Source organism: Bombina bombina, chromosome 5 (genome assembly GCF_027579735.1).
Source record: "Bombina bombina isolate aBomBom1 chromosome 5, aBomBom1.pri, whole genome shotgun sequence".
NCBI classification, from domain to species: Eukaryota; Metazoa; Chordata; class Amphibia; order Anura; family Bombinatoridae; genus Bombina; species Bombina bombina.
Genome location: NC_069503.1, coordinates 47989555 through 48008026, shown reverse-complemented (window position 1 = coordinate 48008026; position 18472 = coordinate 47989555).

The window sequence follows — 18472 nt, the reverse complement described above, 5'->3', positions numbered from 1 at the left end:
TATGTATGAGAGTGTGTTTGTATGTATGAGTGTGTGTATGCATGTATGAGTGTGTGTGTGTATGCATGTATGAGAGTGTGTATGTATGAGTGCGTGTATATATGTGAGTGTGTGTATGTATGTGAGTGTGTGTATGTATGAGTGTGTGTGTATGTATGTATGAGTGTGTTTGTATGTATGAGAGTGCGTGTATGTATGTATGTATGAGAATGCGTATATGTATGTATGAGAGTGCGTGTATGTATGAGTGTGTGTGTATGTATGAGTGTGTGTGTGTACGGTTGTGTATGTATATATAAGAGTTTGTGTATGTATGTGTTTATGGTTGTGTATGTATGTATGTATGTATGTATTTGTTTATGGTTGTGTATGTACGAGAGTGTGTTTGTATGTATGAGTATGTGTATGTATGTATGAGAGTGTGTGTATGTATGTATGCGAGTGTGTTTATGGTTCTGTATGTATGTATGTGTAAGAGTGTGCGTATGTATGTGTTTATGGTTGTGTATGTATGTATGTGTATGTATTTATGAGAGTGTGTTTGTATGTATGTATTTATGTATGCATGCGTTTATGGTTGTGTATGTATGAGTGTGTATGTATGAGAGTGTGTGTGTGTGTATGTATGTGTTTATGGTTGTGTATGTACAGTATGTATAAGAGTGTGTTTATGGTTGTGTATGTATGAGTATGTACGTATGTATGAGTATGTATGTGTGTGTATGTGTATATGTATGTATGAGTGTGTATGTGTATATGTATTGTTGAAAATAATAAGCAATATCTGTCTCTGTTTTTTGCAGTGCCTAGTGAGGTCTGAATGGGTTAATTTTTATGCGGGCATTATTACTCAGGAGAGGCCAGTCTTGTTTAATGGGGCTATGTTTAATGGTGGCTAGTTCTGAGTGTATGTCTGTTTATTTTTTTAAATCTAATCTCTTTCTATCCTTGTATCAGTGAACACTTAAAGGGACACTGAACCCAAATTTTTTCTTTCGTGATTCAGATAGAGCATGCAATTTTAAGCAACTATTTAATTTACTCCTATTATCAATTTTTCTTTGTTCTATTGCTATCTTTACTTGAAAAAGAAGGCATCTAAGCTTTTTTTTTATGTTCAGAACTCTGGACAGCACTTTTATTTATTGGTGGATGAATTTATCCACCAATCAGCAAGGACAACCCAGGTTGTTCACCAAAAATGGACCGACATCTAAACTTACATTCTTGCATTTCAAATAAAGATAGCAAGAGAATGAAGAAAATTAAGAAAGTAAATTAGAAAGATGCTTAAAATGTCATGCTCTATCTGAATAACAAAAGAAAAAAATTGGGTTCAGTGTCCCTTTAAGTTCCTTGGTATCCTGATAGGCCAAATATATGTGTGTGTATATAAATGTATGTATACCATAAATTAAGTAAGCTTGTAGAATGATATGTTTTTTACACAACTCTCTTTGTAAACATAAGGAATGTCTCAGAAAAACAAAATGTATGCTTACCTGATAAATTTATTTCTCTTGTGGTGTATCCAGTCCACGGATCATCCATTACTTGTGGGATATTCTCCTTCCCAACAGGAAGCTGCAAGAGGATCACCCACAGCAGAGCTGTCTATATAGCTCCTCCTCTAACTGCCACTCCCAGTCATTCGACCGAAGACAAGCAAGAGAAAGGAGAAACCATAGGGTGCAGTGGTGACTGTAGTTTAAAAATAAAACACACCTGCCTTAAAATGACAGGGCGGGTCGTGGACTGGATACACCACAAGAGAAATAAATTTATTAGGTAAGCATAAATTTTGTTTTCTCTTGTAAGGTGTATCCAGTCCACGGATCATCCATTACTTGTGGGATACCAATACCAAAGCTATAGGACACGGATGAAGGGAGGGACAAGGCAGGTACTTAAACGGAAGGCACCACTGCCTGCAAGACCTTTCTCACAAAAATAGCCTCCGAAGAAGCAAAAGTATCAAATTTATAGAATTTTGAAAAAGTATGAAGCGAAGACCAAGTCGCCGCCTTACAAATCTGTTCAACAGAAGCCTAATTTTTAAAAGCCCATGTGGAAGCTACCGCTCTAGTAGAATGAGCTGTAATCCTTTCAGGAGGCTGCTGGCCAGCAGTCTCATAAGATAAGCGTATTATACTCCTTAGCCAAAAAGAAAGAGAAGTTGCCGAAGCCTTTTGGCCTCTCCTCTGTCCAGAGTAGACAACAAACAATACAGATGTTTGACGAAAATCTTTAGTAGCTTGTAAATAAAACTTTAAAGCACGAACCACGTCAAGATTGTGTAAAAGACGTTCCTTCTTTGAAGAAGGATTAGGACACAGTGACGGTACAACAATCTCCTGATTGATATTTTTATTAGATACCACCTTAGGTAAAAAAACTGGTTTGGTACGCAACACTACCTTATCTGAATGAAAAATTAGATAAGGGGAATCACATTGTAAAGCAGATAACTCCGAAAGTCTTCGAGCCGAGGAGATAGCTACTAAAAACAAAACTTTCCAAGATAAGAGCTTAATATCTATGGAATGCAAAGGTTCAAACGGAACCCCTTGAAGAACCTTAAGAACTAAAATTTAAACTCCAAGGCGGAGAAACAGGTTTAAACACAGGCTTGATTCTGACTAAAGCCTGACAAAACGCCTGCACGTCTGGAACCTCCGCCAGACGTTTGTGCAAAAGAATAGACAGAGCAGAAATCTGTCCCTTTAAGGAACTCGCTGACAAACCCTTCTCCAATCCATCTTGGAGAAAATATAATATCCTAGGAATCCTGACCTTACTCCATGAGTAACCCTTTGATTCACACCAATGAAGATATTTACACCATATCTTATGATAGATTTTCCTGGTGACAGGCTTTCGCGCCTGTATTAAGGTATCAATGACCGACTCGGAGAAACCACGCTTTGGTAAAATCAAGCGTTCAATCTCCAAGCAGTCAGCCGCAGAGAAATTAGATTTGGATGGTTGAAAGGACCCTGAAGTAGAAGGTCCTGTCTCAGAGGCAGAGTCCACGGTGGAAAGGATGACATGTCCACCAGATCTGCATACCAAGTCCTGCGTGGCCACGCAGATGCTATCAAAATCACTGATGCTCTCTCCTGCTTGACCTTGGCAATCAGACGAGGGAGCAGAGGAAACGGTGGAAACACATAAGCCAGGTTGAAGGACCAAGGCACTACTAGAGCATCTATCAGCGCTGCCTTGGGATCCCTGGACCTGGATCCGTAACAAGGAAGCTTGGCGTTCTGGCGAGACGCCATGAGATCCAGTTCTGGTTTGCCCCAACGTTGAATCAACTGTGCAAACACCTCCGGATGGAGCTCCCACTCCCCCGGATGAAAAGTCTGACGACTTAGAAAATCCGCCTCCCAGTTCTCTACTCCTGGGATATGGATAGCTGATAGGTGGCAAGAGTGATGTTGTCCTACTGAAATTTGATGAACCTCACTGCCGCTAGCTGAGGCCAAGCCTGAAGAGCATTGAATATCGCTCTTAGTTCCAGAATGTTTATCGGAAGGAGAGCCTCCTCCTGAGTCCACGACCCCTGAGCCTTCAGAGAGTTCCAGACTGCCCCCCAGCCCAGAAGGCTGGCATCTGTTACTATTGTCCAATCTGGCCTGCGGAAGGTCATACCTTTGGACAGATGGACCTGAGATAGCCACCAGAGAAGAGAATCCCTGGTCTCTTGATCCAGATTTAGTAGAGGGGACAAATCTGTGTAATCCCCATTCCACTGACTGAGCATGCAGAGTTGCAGCGGTCTGAGATGTAGGCGGGCAAACGGAACTATGTCCATTGCCGCTACCATTAAGCCGATTACTTCCATACACTGAGCCACCGAAGGGCGAGAAGTAGAATAAAGAACACGGCAGGAATTTAGAAGTTTTGACAACCTGGCCTCTGTCAGGTAAATCCTCATTTCTACAGAATCTATCAGAGTTCCCAGGAAGGAAACTCTTGTGAGAGGGGATAGAGAACTCTTCTTTTCGTTCACTTTCCACCCATGAGACCTCAGGAATGCCAGAACAATGACCGTATGGGACTTGGCAATTTGGAAATTCGACGCCTGTATCAGAATGTCGTCTAAGTAAGGGGCTACTGCTATGCCCCGCGGCCTTAGGACCACCAGAAGTGACCCCAGAACCTTCGTAAAGATTCTTGGAGCTGTAGCTAACCCAAAGGGAAGAGCCACAAACTGGTAATGCCTGTCTAGGAAGGCGAACCTGAGAAACCGATGATGATCTTTGTGTATCGGATGTGAAGATAAGCATCCTTTAAGTCCATGGTAGTCATGTATTGACCCTCCTGGATCATAGGTAGGATGGTTCGAATAGGCTCCATCTTGAAAGATGGGACCCTGAGAAATTTGTTTAGGATCTTGAGATCCAAGATTGGTCTGAAGGTTCCCTCTTTCTTGGGAACCACAAATAGATTTGAATAGAAGCCTTGCCCCTGTTCCTCCTTTGGAACTGGGTGGATCACTCCCATAACTAGGAGGTCTTGAACACAATGTAAGAATGCCTCTCTCTTTATCTGGTCTGCAGATAATTGTGAAAGGTGAAATCTTCCTTTTGGGGAAGAAGCTTTGAAGTCCAGAAGATATCCCTGGGACACAATTTCCAACGCCCAGGGATCCTGGACATCTCTTGCCCAAGCCTGGGCGAAGAGAGAAAGTCTGCCCCCTACTAGATCCGTTACCGGATCGGGGGCCGATCTTTCATGCTGTCTTAGAGGCAGCAGCAGGCTTCTTGGCCTGTTTACCTTTGTTCCAAGCCTGGTTAGGTCTCCAGACCGGCTTGGACTGGGCAAAATTTACCTCTTGTTTTGTATTAGAGGAAGTTGATGCTCGTCTTAAAGTTTCGAAAGGCACGAAAATTCGTTTGTTTGGTCCTTAATTTGTTAGACCTATCCTGAGGAAGGGCATGACCTTTTCCTCCAGTAATATCAGAAATGATCTCCTTCAGTCCAGGCCCGAATAGGGTCTGCCCCTTGAAGGGAATATTGAGAAGCTTAGACTTTGAAGTAACGTCAGCTGACCAGGATTTAAGCCATAGCGCCCTACGCGCCTGAATAGCAAAACCTGAGTTCTTAGCCGTTAGTTTAGTTAAATGAACAACGGCGTCAGAAACAAATGAATTGGCTAGCTTAAGCGCTTTAAGCTTGTCAAGTATATCATCAAATGGGGTTTCTACCTGTAAGGCCTCTTCCAGAGACTCAAACCAGAAGGCCTCAGCAGCAGTGACCGGGGCAATGCATGCAAGAGGCTGGAGAATAAAACCCTGTTGAATAAACATTTTCTTAAGGTAACCCTCTAACTTTTTATCCATTGGATCTAGGAAAGCACTACTGTCCTCGACGGGGATAGTTGTACGCTTAGCTAGGGTAGAAACTGCTCCCTCCACCTTAGGGACCATTTGCCATAAGTCCCGTGTAGCGGCATCTATTGGAAACATTTTCTTAAAAATAGGAGGGGGAGAGAACAGTACACCTGGTCTATCCCATTCCTTAGTAATAATTTCTGAAAACCTCTTAGGTATTGGAAAAACATCAGTGTAAACAGGCACTGCATAGTATTTATCCAATCTACACAATTTCTCTGGCACTATAATGGTCTCACAGTCATCCAGAGTAGCTAAAACCTCCCTGAGCAACACGCGGAGGTGTTCAAGCTTAAATATAAATGTTGACATATCAGAATCAGGTTGAAGCATCTTCCCTGAGTCAGAAAAATCACCCACAGAAAGAAGCTCTCCTGCCTCAGCTTCTGCATATTGTGAGGGGATATCAGACATAGCTACTAAAGCGTCAGAGTGCTCTGTATTTCTTCTAGCCCCAGAGCTGTCTCGCTTTCCTTGTAACCCTGGTAGTTTGGACAATACCGCTGTAAGGGTATGATCCATAACTGCCGCCATGTCTTGTAAAGTAAACGCCATGGGCGAACTAGATGTACTTGGCGCCTCTTGAGCGGGTGTCCCTTGAGCGGGAGTCAAAGGTTCTGACACGTGGGGCGAGTTAGTCGGCATAACTTCCCCCTTGTCAGTTTCCTCTGGTGATAAATCTTTTAAAGACAGAATATGATCTTTATAACTTAAAGTAAAATCAGTACATTTGGTACACATTCTAAGAGGGGGTTCCACAATGGCTTCTAAACATAATGAACAAGGAGTTTCCTCTATGTCAGACATGTTTAAACAGACTAGCAATGAGACCAGCAAGCTTGGAAAACACTTTGATAAATGTAAACAAGCAAAAAATAAAAACGGTACTGTGCCTTTAAGAGAAACAAAAAATGTCAGAAATTGAAAAACAGTGATAAAAAGCAGTAAATCTTACGAATTTTTTAAATAGACTAACAGAGCATTGCACCCACTTGCAAATGGATGATTAACCCCTTAGTTTCAAAACCGGATCAAAAAAACGATATAAACGTTTTTCAACAGTCACAACAAACTGCCACAGCTCTGCTGTGGCCCTACCTGCCCATATAACGACTTTGGAAGGCACAAAAACCCTTTAGAGAGGTCCTAAGTGTTCAGGGGACTCCTTCAGGGAAACTGGATGTCTCAAGCTGCAAAATCTAATGCGCATTTAGGCGCGAAAATAGGCCCCTCCCAACCTGTATTCACAGTGAGATGGCCTAACAAAACTATCCCTAGGCAAAATCTAGCCAGTCATGTGGAAAAATCTGGGCCCCAATAAAGTTTTATCACCAATATGTATAAAAAAAGTTTAAACACTTCCAGCAAACATTTTATTTTTCAGTAATGTGAGAAAGTAATAAGAATATTACCTTTTACAGCAAGCATGATACTAGTCGTTATTAAATCACTGTAATCAGGCTTACCTTAAATAAATCCGGTATTAACAGCATTTTCTAGCATATTCATTTCTCTAGAAAACTGCACATACCTCATAGCAGGAGACCCTGCACGCCATTCCCCCAGCTGAAGTTACCTCTCTCTTCAGTTATGTGTGAGAACAGCAATGGATCTTAGTTACAACCTGCTAAGATCATCAAAGACCACAGGCAGACTCTTCTTCTACTTTCTGCCTGAGGCTAAAATAGTACAACTCCGGTACCATTTGAAAATAACAAACTTCTGATTGAAGATAAACTAAATAAATTCACCACATCTCTCTAGCTACTTCCTTTCTTGTCGAGAGCTACAAGAGAATGACTGGGAGTGGCAGTTAGAGGAGGAGCTATATAGACAGCTCTGCTGTGGGTGATCCTCTTGCAGCTTCCTGTTGGGAAGGAGAATATCCCACAAGTAATGGATGATCCGTGGACTGGATACACCTTACAAGAGAAAGCAGACATTAGTTCTTCCCTGACCTTTGCCCTTTTTGATATATGGTCAGACAGTCAAACCAACTAATTTGATGAATAGAACTTAATGACTAACATTTTTTATAACTGTTATTTACTTATGTTATAACCATATTTCGTAAAACCCTTTCATTTTGTTAGCTAGCCAATTATAAACTGTATTAGCCTAGAAATGGAATTCAGGAATGCCCTGTCTCCTGTGTATAAATACCTGGGATGGGGACTGACCCCCCCCCCAGAGAAAACCTTGTATTTCTTCTCTCCTCACTGCAGTGTGTGTGTGTGTTTTCAATAAACAAACCCTCTTTAACCTGTCGTGGTCTGAAGAGTTATTCAGTCCAGGGTGAATATCACCAACACATGGCATCACAAACAGGATGGCACAATCTCAGACACCAGTCCAAGTGGCAAAGCTCCAGGGGCACTCAATTAAGACTGGTCTTCTGAATGGTAAGAACATTTTCTGTTTTTAGTGTAACAGTGAGTGTCTCTTGGTAAGGGTCAGAGCTGTTTGGCGTTCTGGGTGACGCTATCCTAAGAGGCTCCGTTTATTGATTTATTAATGTTAAGTGTTGTGTAAATTGTTTTTGTAAATGTCAAAACTTGTGACCTAGGAGGGTGTCTATTTAAAGGCATCTGGTATTAGGAGACTGGGTTTACAGTTCTAGCTGCCTCAACCTGACTGCAAGTCCTGCCAGACGTTAACCAGTCAGTGTTTGAATACAAGGGGGACTGTGACAAACCCATATCCGAAACTGTGACCTAGCAGGCACCCTAAGAGGTTATCGGTTATCTGATTATTTGTTTAGGAAAACCTCCTGGATAAGCCCCGATTAGACAGCTTTATTTCTTGTATGAGTACTGGTAGTATTCCCAGTGAAGAAAATATGGTTAGTCTTTGTGAAGGGGCTATCCTGGGTAGACGTAAGACTGCAGCGGTCATTTAAGGGCAGACATGTTGTGTAGTGTTGCCGGTTGGGGTGAAGGTTCGCCTGATACAATACAATTCTCTTTTGTTCTGTTTTGTTGGTTTAGTTTTTTAGAATGTGTTAATTGTAAGTAAAAACCCTAAGTGACATTTAAAAAATATTTAAAAAAAAAAGTAAAAAAAGTCAATTTAAAATGGGACATAGTTCCTCTAAAGGCTGTTTGACTAATCTTAAATGGCCAAAAGGTTCCCCAGCAGAATATATGAATCAACACCATGGCCCTTTTTGGAATAAGTATCATACTCAATAACCCGAATAACTCAAATTAAAGGGTCCAATATATGGCCAGAGGGTGGCTCTTGGAACCTAGATAAAATAAATACCCTAAGTAATGTTTTAACCGAGGTTTAAAAAAAGAATAACCCTACATCAGAAGAGTGGAAAACAGATATTAAATGGAATACTGAGGCAGTAAAAAGACATTTTGAGTTGTGAAAGGCTTCGCTAGAGGATAATTATCAAAAAGAAATTAAAAAATTAGAATTAAATCTCCCACTAAGGGAAGAAAAAGAGAAAAAAAAATAAGAAAAAGAGTGCAAGGGGTAAAATAATAAAATGTTTCAAATGTGGAAAGGTGGGACACATGAGAAAAGATTGGTGGTCACTCCAGCAGCACAAAAACACAGACACAAGAGCTGCATGTAAGAGGGAGGGGTATAGGAATACTGATAGAAAAGTTTGTGTTTTAATGATTAACCCTTTCCGGTCCTATAATTGTTTTTATTAGTGCACCAGCAGGTTTGTTTTTTTTAAATCCCATTTCCCTGGCCGTCCTAGCCCTCCTAGCTCACGTCATGTACATGCAACTTGTGTTGTTCCACTTGCCTCCCGGCTTCCTGCAGTGGTTCTGGTGCATGTGGGCGTCTCGTATCAGTGATCAGTGCCACATTTAGCATAGCTGTGCCACTGTGCACCGATCATTGGTAATATATGGACGCCCGTAGGCACCGGGACCACTGCAGGAAGCAGGGTGACAAGCAGAACGCCCCAAGTTGCATATACACCCCAGGCCAACACCTGCCCTAGCATGTTCCGTAGGAGCGCACGTGGAAAGATCATCACGTCAGGAAGAGTCCGCCTCCTCATTGAAGGAACCATGCAGGCAGGAAAGGACCCAGATCTTGCCCCCTTCTCAACCCTACCTGGCGGGGGATTCTCACTGGAGCCACTGATTTAGCTCCACCCTAGAGAGAACATGTCGGAATATATCTGACATTGGAGCGCAAGTGGTAAAACCCTTTGTCGGGTATATTTCGACATAGGACCGGAAAGGGTTAAAAGATTAAGTAATTAATTTAAAACTGTGCTTTATATTCCTTAAATTGACATTTTAAGTAGGGTAAACCATGTTTTAGTGTTTGTTATCAGGAAGTACCCATGGACAAAGTAATTGTATATTATACAATTTTGTAAAAATGGGAATACTGTAATTGAGAGGAAATGTATTTCTTTGTTAGATGGTTCAGAATGTAATGCTCATGAAAATGTGTACAATTTTTAAGAGGTGCTGAGGGCTGGAGGTATGTAAGGAGATATTAGAAGTTTGTATGGTAGGTTTTCCACCTTAGGAGTGAATATATTTGAAGTTTTAATTAGTGGTTGATTGTCAGTGTTCAATCTGTCTCTGTTGTATGATTTTGTCAGAGCAATAGTGCACAATCTGTAGTTGAAGGTAAATGTTGTAGTTTGAACTTTTGTGTTTATTGTGTTCTCTACTGAAATTACACAGAATTATTGATGGCAAATTATATGCCGCACATTTTCTTTTATATATATATATATATATATATATATATATATATATATATATATATATATATATATATATATATATATATATATATATTGTCTTGTATTGATTTGCAGAACTGGCCAGCTGCAATAAATATGCAAAGACAATATTTAGTTTAAATAATATTTAGTGGATGAATACAATTAAACCAGGTATAATCTTAATGAAGATGTTTGTATAGAGTTGTTTAACTTCTTTTACATAATTGTTTGAGTGGAATAAAATGTTTTAACTCTAGAAAAATGTGACACAGAAAAGACTTTGAACAGTCAGACAGTAAAAACCCGGGAGCTGCTATAAGAAAAGGGGGGGGAGAGGGGACTGTTTAACCTCAAGAGGAATGCAGACTCTGACTGACTCAGTTCTTGTTAGACAAAGCACATAGCCCCTTGTACATAAAGCCAAAAGCTGTAATGATTACTGGAGTTGGGAATAAGGGTACATCATACCACATATCAGAACCTTTGAGTGTAACTATAGGTCCTGAAACAGAATGACATGTTCCAAAACTGTTCAATAATGTCATTAGGAAAGACTTACTGTGTGAACTAGGGAAAGTTTTCCTTAATGTGTCTGGAGGGGAACAAGAAAGTGTATACCTGCCTTGCAGTGATAATTGCAGAATCTATGTGTTACAGATTTGTGACTAATACAATTCTTGGGTATTCTCAATGTTCCCAGTTATGTCTGCCATACCACCCCATGGGAACAAGACAATGCATTTATTGTTACTGCCACACTGATGGTACACGTGCCTGTTGGATCTGTGGTTTCATACCACATAGCCATGAGTCTGGTACCTCTGTATTAATGTTCCTTTAGTTAAAATAATATTAATTAGGCATTTCAACAATTTATACAATGTTTCACTATTGACAATGAAACTTTACTATACATTCATTTTTATATTGCTTCATTTTTGCAAAGTACATATAAAAATTGTACTTGTTCAATTTTCTCCCAGCGATGATCAGGGATAGGCACAGACAAAGGCCGTGGCAGACATTTGCCAAAGTACAGACCTTAGTGAAGGAAACCAAGGTACATTTGAAATTAAAAACATTATTTTATAGTGTTTGGTGTTATTATACTGATGCAGATACCACTGATCCTATAACCAGCCCTCCTCTATCTATACCCATGTGCCAGTGTCACTACTGTGTCATTATATAGTGCTGGGTGTTATTATACTGATGCAGATACCACTGATCCTATAACCAGCCCTTGTCTGGCTATACCCATGTGCCAGTGTCACTACTGTGTCATTATATAGTGCTGGGTGTTATTATACTGATGCAGATACCACTGATCCTATAACCAGCCCTCTTCTGGCTATACCCATGTGCCAGTGTCACTACTGTGTCATTATATAGTGCTGGGTGTTATTATACTGATGCAGATACCACTGATCCTATAACCAGCCCTCCTCTGGCTATACCCATGTGCCAGTGTCACTACTGTGTCATTATATAGTGCTGGGTGTTATTATACTGATGCAGATACCACTGATCCTATAACCAGCCCTCCTCTGGCTATATCCATGAGCCAGTGTCACTACTGTGTCATTATATAGTGCTGGGTGTTATTATACTGATGCAGATACCACTGATCCTATAACCAGCCCTCCTCTGGCAATACCCATGTGCCAGTGTCACTACTGTGTCATTATATAGTGCTGGGTGTTATTATACTGATGCAGATACCGCTGACCCTATAACCAGCCCTCCTCTGGCTATACCCATGAGCCAGTATCTCTACTGTGTCATTATATAGTGCTGGGTGTTATTATAATGATGCAGATACCACTGACCCTATAACCAGCCCTCCTCTGGCTATACCCATGTGCCAGTGTCACTACTGTGTCATTATATAGTGTTGGGTGTTATTATACTGATGCAGATACCACTGATTCTATAACCAGCCCTCCTCTGGCTATACCCATGAGCCAGTGTCACTACTGTGTCATTATATAGTGCTGGGTGTTATTATACTGATGCAGATACCACTGATCCTATAACCAGCCCACCTCTGGCTATACGCATGTGCCAGTGTCACTACTGTGTCATTATATAGCGCTGGATGTTATTATACTGATGCAGATACCACTGATCCTATAACCAGCCCTCCTCTGGCTATATCCATGAGCCAGTGTCACTACTGTGTCATTATATAGTGCTGGGTGTTATTATACTGATGCAGATACCACTGATCCTATAACCAGCCCTCCTCTGTCTATACCCATGTGCCAGTGTCACTACTGTGTCTTTGTATAGTGCTGGGTGTTATTATACTGATGCAGATACCACTGATCTTATAACCAGCCCTCCTCTGGCTATACCCATGTGTGTCACTACTGTGTCATTATATAGTGCTGGGTGTTATTATACTGATGCATATACCACTGATCCTATAACCAGCCCACCTCTGGCTATACCCATGTGCCAGTGTCACTACTGTGTCATTATATAGCGCTGGGTGTTATTATACTGATGCAGATACCACTGATCCTATAACCAGCCCTCCTCTGGCTATACCCATGTGTCAGTGTCACTACTGTGTCATTATATAGTGCTGGGTGTTATACTGATGCAGATACCACTGATCCTATAACCAGCCCTCCTCTGGCTATACCCATGTGCCAGTGTCACTACTGTGTCATTATCTAGTGCTGGGTGTTATTATACTGATGCAGATACCACTGACCCTATAACCAGACCTCATCTGGCTATACCCATGAGCCAGTGTCACTACTGTGTCATTATATAGTGCTGGGTGTTATTATACTGATGCAGATACCACTGACCCTATAACCAGCCCTTGTCTAGCTATACCCATGTGCCGGCGTCACTACTGTGTCATTATATAGCACTGGGTGTTATTATACTGATGCAGATACCACTGATCCTATAACCAGCCCACCTCTGGCTATACCCATGCGCCAGTGTCACTACTGTGTCATTATATAGTGCTGGGTGTTATTATACTGATGCAGATACCACTGATCCTATAACCAGCCCACCTCTGGCTATACCCATGTGCCAGTGTCACTACTGTGTCATTATATAGCGCTGGGTGTTATTATACTGATGCAGATACCACTGACCCTATAACCAGCCCTCCTCTGGCTATACCCATGTGCCAGGGTCACTACTGTGTCATTATATAGTGCTGGGTGTTATTATACTGATGCAGATACCACTGATCCTATAACCAGCCCTCCTCTGGCTATACCCATGTGCCAGTGTCACTACTGTGTAATTATATAGTGCTGGGTGTTATTATACTGATGCAGATACCACTGATCCTATAACCAGCCCTTGTCTGGCTATACCCATGTGCCAGTGTCACTACTATGTCATTATATAGTGCTGGGTGTTATTATACTGATGCAAATACCACTGATCCTATAACCAGCCCTTGTCTGGCTAAACCCATGTGCCAGTGTCACTACTGTGTCATTATATAGTGTTTGGTGTTATTATACTGATGCAGATACCACTGATCCTATAACCAGCCCTTGTCTGGCTAAACCCATGTGCCAGTGTCACTACTGTGTCATTATATAGTGTTTGGTGTTATTATACTGATGCAGATACCACTGATCCTATAACCAGCCCTTGTCTGGCTAAACCCATGTGCCAGTGTCACTACTGTGTCATTATATAGTGCTGGGTGTTATTATACTGATGCAGATATCACTGATCCTATAACCAGTCCTCCTCTGGCTATACCCATGTGCCAGTGTCACTACTGTGTCATTATATAGTGCTGGGTGTTATTATACTGATGCAGATACCACTGACCCTATAACCAGCCCTCCTCTGGCTATACCCATGTGCCAGTGTCACTACTGTGTCATTATATAGCGCTGGGTGTTATTATACTGATGCAGATACCACTGACCCTATAACCAGCCCTCATCTGGCTATACCCATGTGCCAGTGTCACTACTGTGTCATTATATAGTGCTGGGTGTTATTATACTGATGCAGATAGCACTGATCCTATAACCAGCCCTCATCTGGCTATACCCATGTGCCAGTGTCACTACTGTGTCATTATATAGTGCTGGGTGTTATTATGCTGATGCAGATAGCACTGAATCTATAACCAGCCCTCCTCTGGCTATACCCATGTGCCAGTGTCACTACTGTGTCATTATATAGCGCTGGGTGTTATTATACTGATGCAGATACCACTGATCCTATAACCAGCCCTCATCTGGCTATACCCATGTGCCAGTGTAACTACTGTGTAATTATATAGTGCTGGGTGTTATTATACTGATGCAGATGCCACTGATCCTATAACCAGCCCTCCTCTGGCTATACTTATGAGCCAGTGTCACTACTGTGTCATTATATAGTGCTGGGTGTTATTATACTGATACAGATACCACTGATCCTATAACCATCCCTCCTCTGGCTATACCCATGTGCCAGTGTCACTACTGTGTAATTATATAGTGCTGGGTGTTATTATACTGATGCAGATACCACTGATCCTATAACCAGCCCACCTCTGGCAATACCCATGAGCCAGTGTCACTACTGTGTCATTATATAGTGCTGGGTGTTATTATACTGATGCAGATACCACTGATCCTATAACCAGCCCTCCTCTGGCTATACCCATGAGCCAGTGTCACTACTGTGTAATTATATAGTGCTGGGTGTTATTATACTGATGCAGATGCCACTGATCCTATAACCAGCCCTCCTCTGGCTATACTTATGAGCCAGTGTCACTACTGTGTCATTATATAGTGCTGGGTGTTATTATACTGATGCAGATACCACTGATCCTATAACCAGCCCTCCTCTGGCTATACCCATGTGCCAGTGTCACTACTGTGTCATTATATAGTGCTGGGTGTTATTATACTGATGTAGATACCACTGATCCTATAACCAGCCCACCTCTGGCTATACCCATGTGCCAGTGTAACTACTGTGTAATTATATAGTGCTGGGTGTTATTATACTGATGCAGATACCACTGATCCTATAACCAGCCCTCCTCTGGCTATACCCATGTGCCAGTGTCACTACTGTTTCATTATATAGTGCTGGGTGTTATTATACTGATGCAGATACCACTGATCCTGTAACCAGCCTTCCTCTGGCTATACCCATGTGCCAGTGTCACTACTGTGTCATTATATAGTGCTGGGTGTTATTATACTGATGCAGATACCACTGATCCTATAACCAGCCCTCCTCTGGCTATACCCATGTGCCAGTGTCACTACTGTGTCATTATATAGTGCTGGATGTTATACTGATGCAGATACCACTGATCCTATAACCAGCCCTCCTCTGGCTATACTTATGAGCCAGTGTCACTACTGTGTCATTATATAGTGCTGGGTGTTATTATACTGATGCAGATACCACTGATCCTGTAACCAGCCTTCCTCTGGCTATACCCATGTGCCAGTGTCACTACTGTGTTGTTATATAGTGCTGGGTGTTATTATACTGATGCAGATACCACTGATCCTATAACCAGCCCACCTCTGGCTATACCCATGTGCCAGTGTCACTACTGTGTAATTATATAGTGCTGGATGTTATTATACTGATGCAGATACCACTGATCCTATAACCAGCCCACCTCTGGCTATACGCATGTGCCAGTGTCACTACTGTGTCATTATATAGTGCTGATAGTGCTGGGTGTTATTATACTGATGCAGATACCACTGATCCTATAACCAGCCCTTGTCTGGCTATACCCATGAGCCATTGACACTACTGTGTCATTATATAGTGCTGGGTGTTATTATACTGATGCAGATACCACTGATCCTATAACCAGCCCTCCTCTGGCTATACCCATGTGCCAGTGTCACTACTGTGTCATTATATAGTGCTGGGTGTCATTATACTGATGCAGATACCACTAATCCTATAACCAGCCTTCCTCTGGCTATACCCATGTGCCAGTGTCACTACTGTGTCATTATATAGTGCTGGGTGTTATTATACTGATGCAGATACCACTGATCCTATAACCAGCCCTCTTCTGGCTATACCCATGTGCCAGTGTCACTACTGTGTCATTATATAGTGCTGGGTGTTATTATACTGATGCAGATACCACTGACCATATATCCAGCCCTCCTCTGGCTATACCCATGTGCCAGTGTCACTACTGTGTCATTATATAGTGCTGGGTGTTATTATACTGATGCAGATACCACTGATCCTATAACCAGCCCACCTCTGGCTATACCCATGAGTCAGTGTCACTACTGTGTCATTATATAGTGCTGGGTGTTATAATACTGATGCAGATACCACTGATCCTATAACCAGCCCTCTTCTGGCTATACCCATGTGCCAGTGTCACTACTGTGTCATTATATAGTGCTGGGTGTTATTATACTGATGCAGATACCACTGACCATATATCCAGCCCTCCTCTGGCTATACCCATGTGCCAGTGTCACTACTGTGTCATTATATAGTGCTGGGTGTTATTATACTGATGCAGATACCACTGATCCTATAACCAGCCCTCCTCTGGCAATACCCATGAGTCAGTGACACTACTGTGTCATTATATAGTGCTGATAGTGCTGGGTGTTATTATACTGATGCAGATATCACTGATTCTATAACCAGCCCTCCTCTGGCTATATCCATGTGCCAGTGTCACTACTGTGTCATTATATAGTGCTGGGTGTTATTATACTGATACAGATACCACAGATCCTATAACCAGCCCTCCTCTGGCTATACCTATGTGCCAGTGTCACTACTGTGTCATTATATAGTGCTGGGTGTTGTTATACTGATGCAGATACCACTGATCCTATAACCAGCCCTCCTCTGGCTATACCCATGAGCCAGTGTCACTACTGTGTCATTATATAGTGCTGGGTGTTATTATACTGATGCAGATACCACTGACCATATATCCAGCCCTCCTCTGGCTATACCCATGTGCCAGCGTCACTACTGTGTCATTATATAGCGCTGGGTGTTATTATACTGATGCAGATACCACTGATCCTATAACCAGCCCTCATCTGGCTATACGCATGAGCCAGTGTCACTACTGTGTCATTATATAGTGCTGGGTGTTATTATACTGATGCAGATACCATTGATCCTATAACCAGCCCTCCTCTGGCTATACCCATGTGCCAGTGTCACTACTGTGTCATTATATAGTGCTGGGTGTTATTATACTGATGCAGATACCACTGATCCTATAACCAGCCCTTGTCTGGCTATACCCACAAGCCAGTGTCACTACTGTGTCGTTATATAGTGCTGGGTGTTATTATACTGATGCAGATACCACTGATCCTATAACCAGCCCTCCTCTGGCTATACCCATGTGCCAGTGTCACTACTGTGTCATTATATAGTGCTGGGTGTTATTATACTGATGCAGATACCACTGATCCTATAACCAGCCCTTGTCTGGCTATACGCATGTGCCAGTGTCACTACTGTGTAATTATATAGTGCTGGGTGTTATTATACTAATGCAGATACCACTGATCCTATAACCAGCCCTCCTCTGGCTATACCCATGAGCCAGTGTCACTACTGTGTCATTATATAGTGCTGGGTGTTATTATACTGATGCAGATACCACTGACTGTTGTCTGGCTATATGTATGTGCCAGTGTCACTACTGTGTCATTATATAGCGCTGGATGTTATTATACTGATGCAGATACCACTGATCCTATAACCAGCCCACCTCTGGCTATACGCATGTGCCAGGGTCACTACTGTGTCATTATATAGTGCTGGGTGTTATTATACTGATGCAGATACCACTGGTCCTATAACCAGCCCACCTCTGGCTATACCCACGAGCCAGTGTCACTACTGTGTCATTATATAGTGCTGGGTGTTATTATACTGATGCAGATACCACTGATCCTATAACCAGCCCTCCTCTGGCTATACCCATGTGCCAGTGTCACTACTGTGTAATTATATAGTGCTGGGTGTTATTATACTGATGCAGATACCACTGATCCTATAACCAGCCCTCCTCTGGCTGTACCCATTTGCCAGTGTCACTACTGTGTCATTTTATAGTGCTGGGTGTCATTATACTGATGCAGATACCACTGATCCTATAACCAGCCCTCATCTGGCTATACCCATGTGCCAGTGTCACTACTGTGTCATTATATAGTGCTGGGTGTTATTATACTGATGCAGATACCACTGATCCTAAAACCAGCCCTCCTCTGGCTATACCCATGAACCAGTGTCACTACTGTGTCATTATATAGTTCTGTGTGTTATTATACTGATGCAGATACCACTGATCCTATAACCAGCCCTCCTCTGGCTATACCCATGA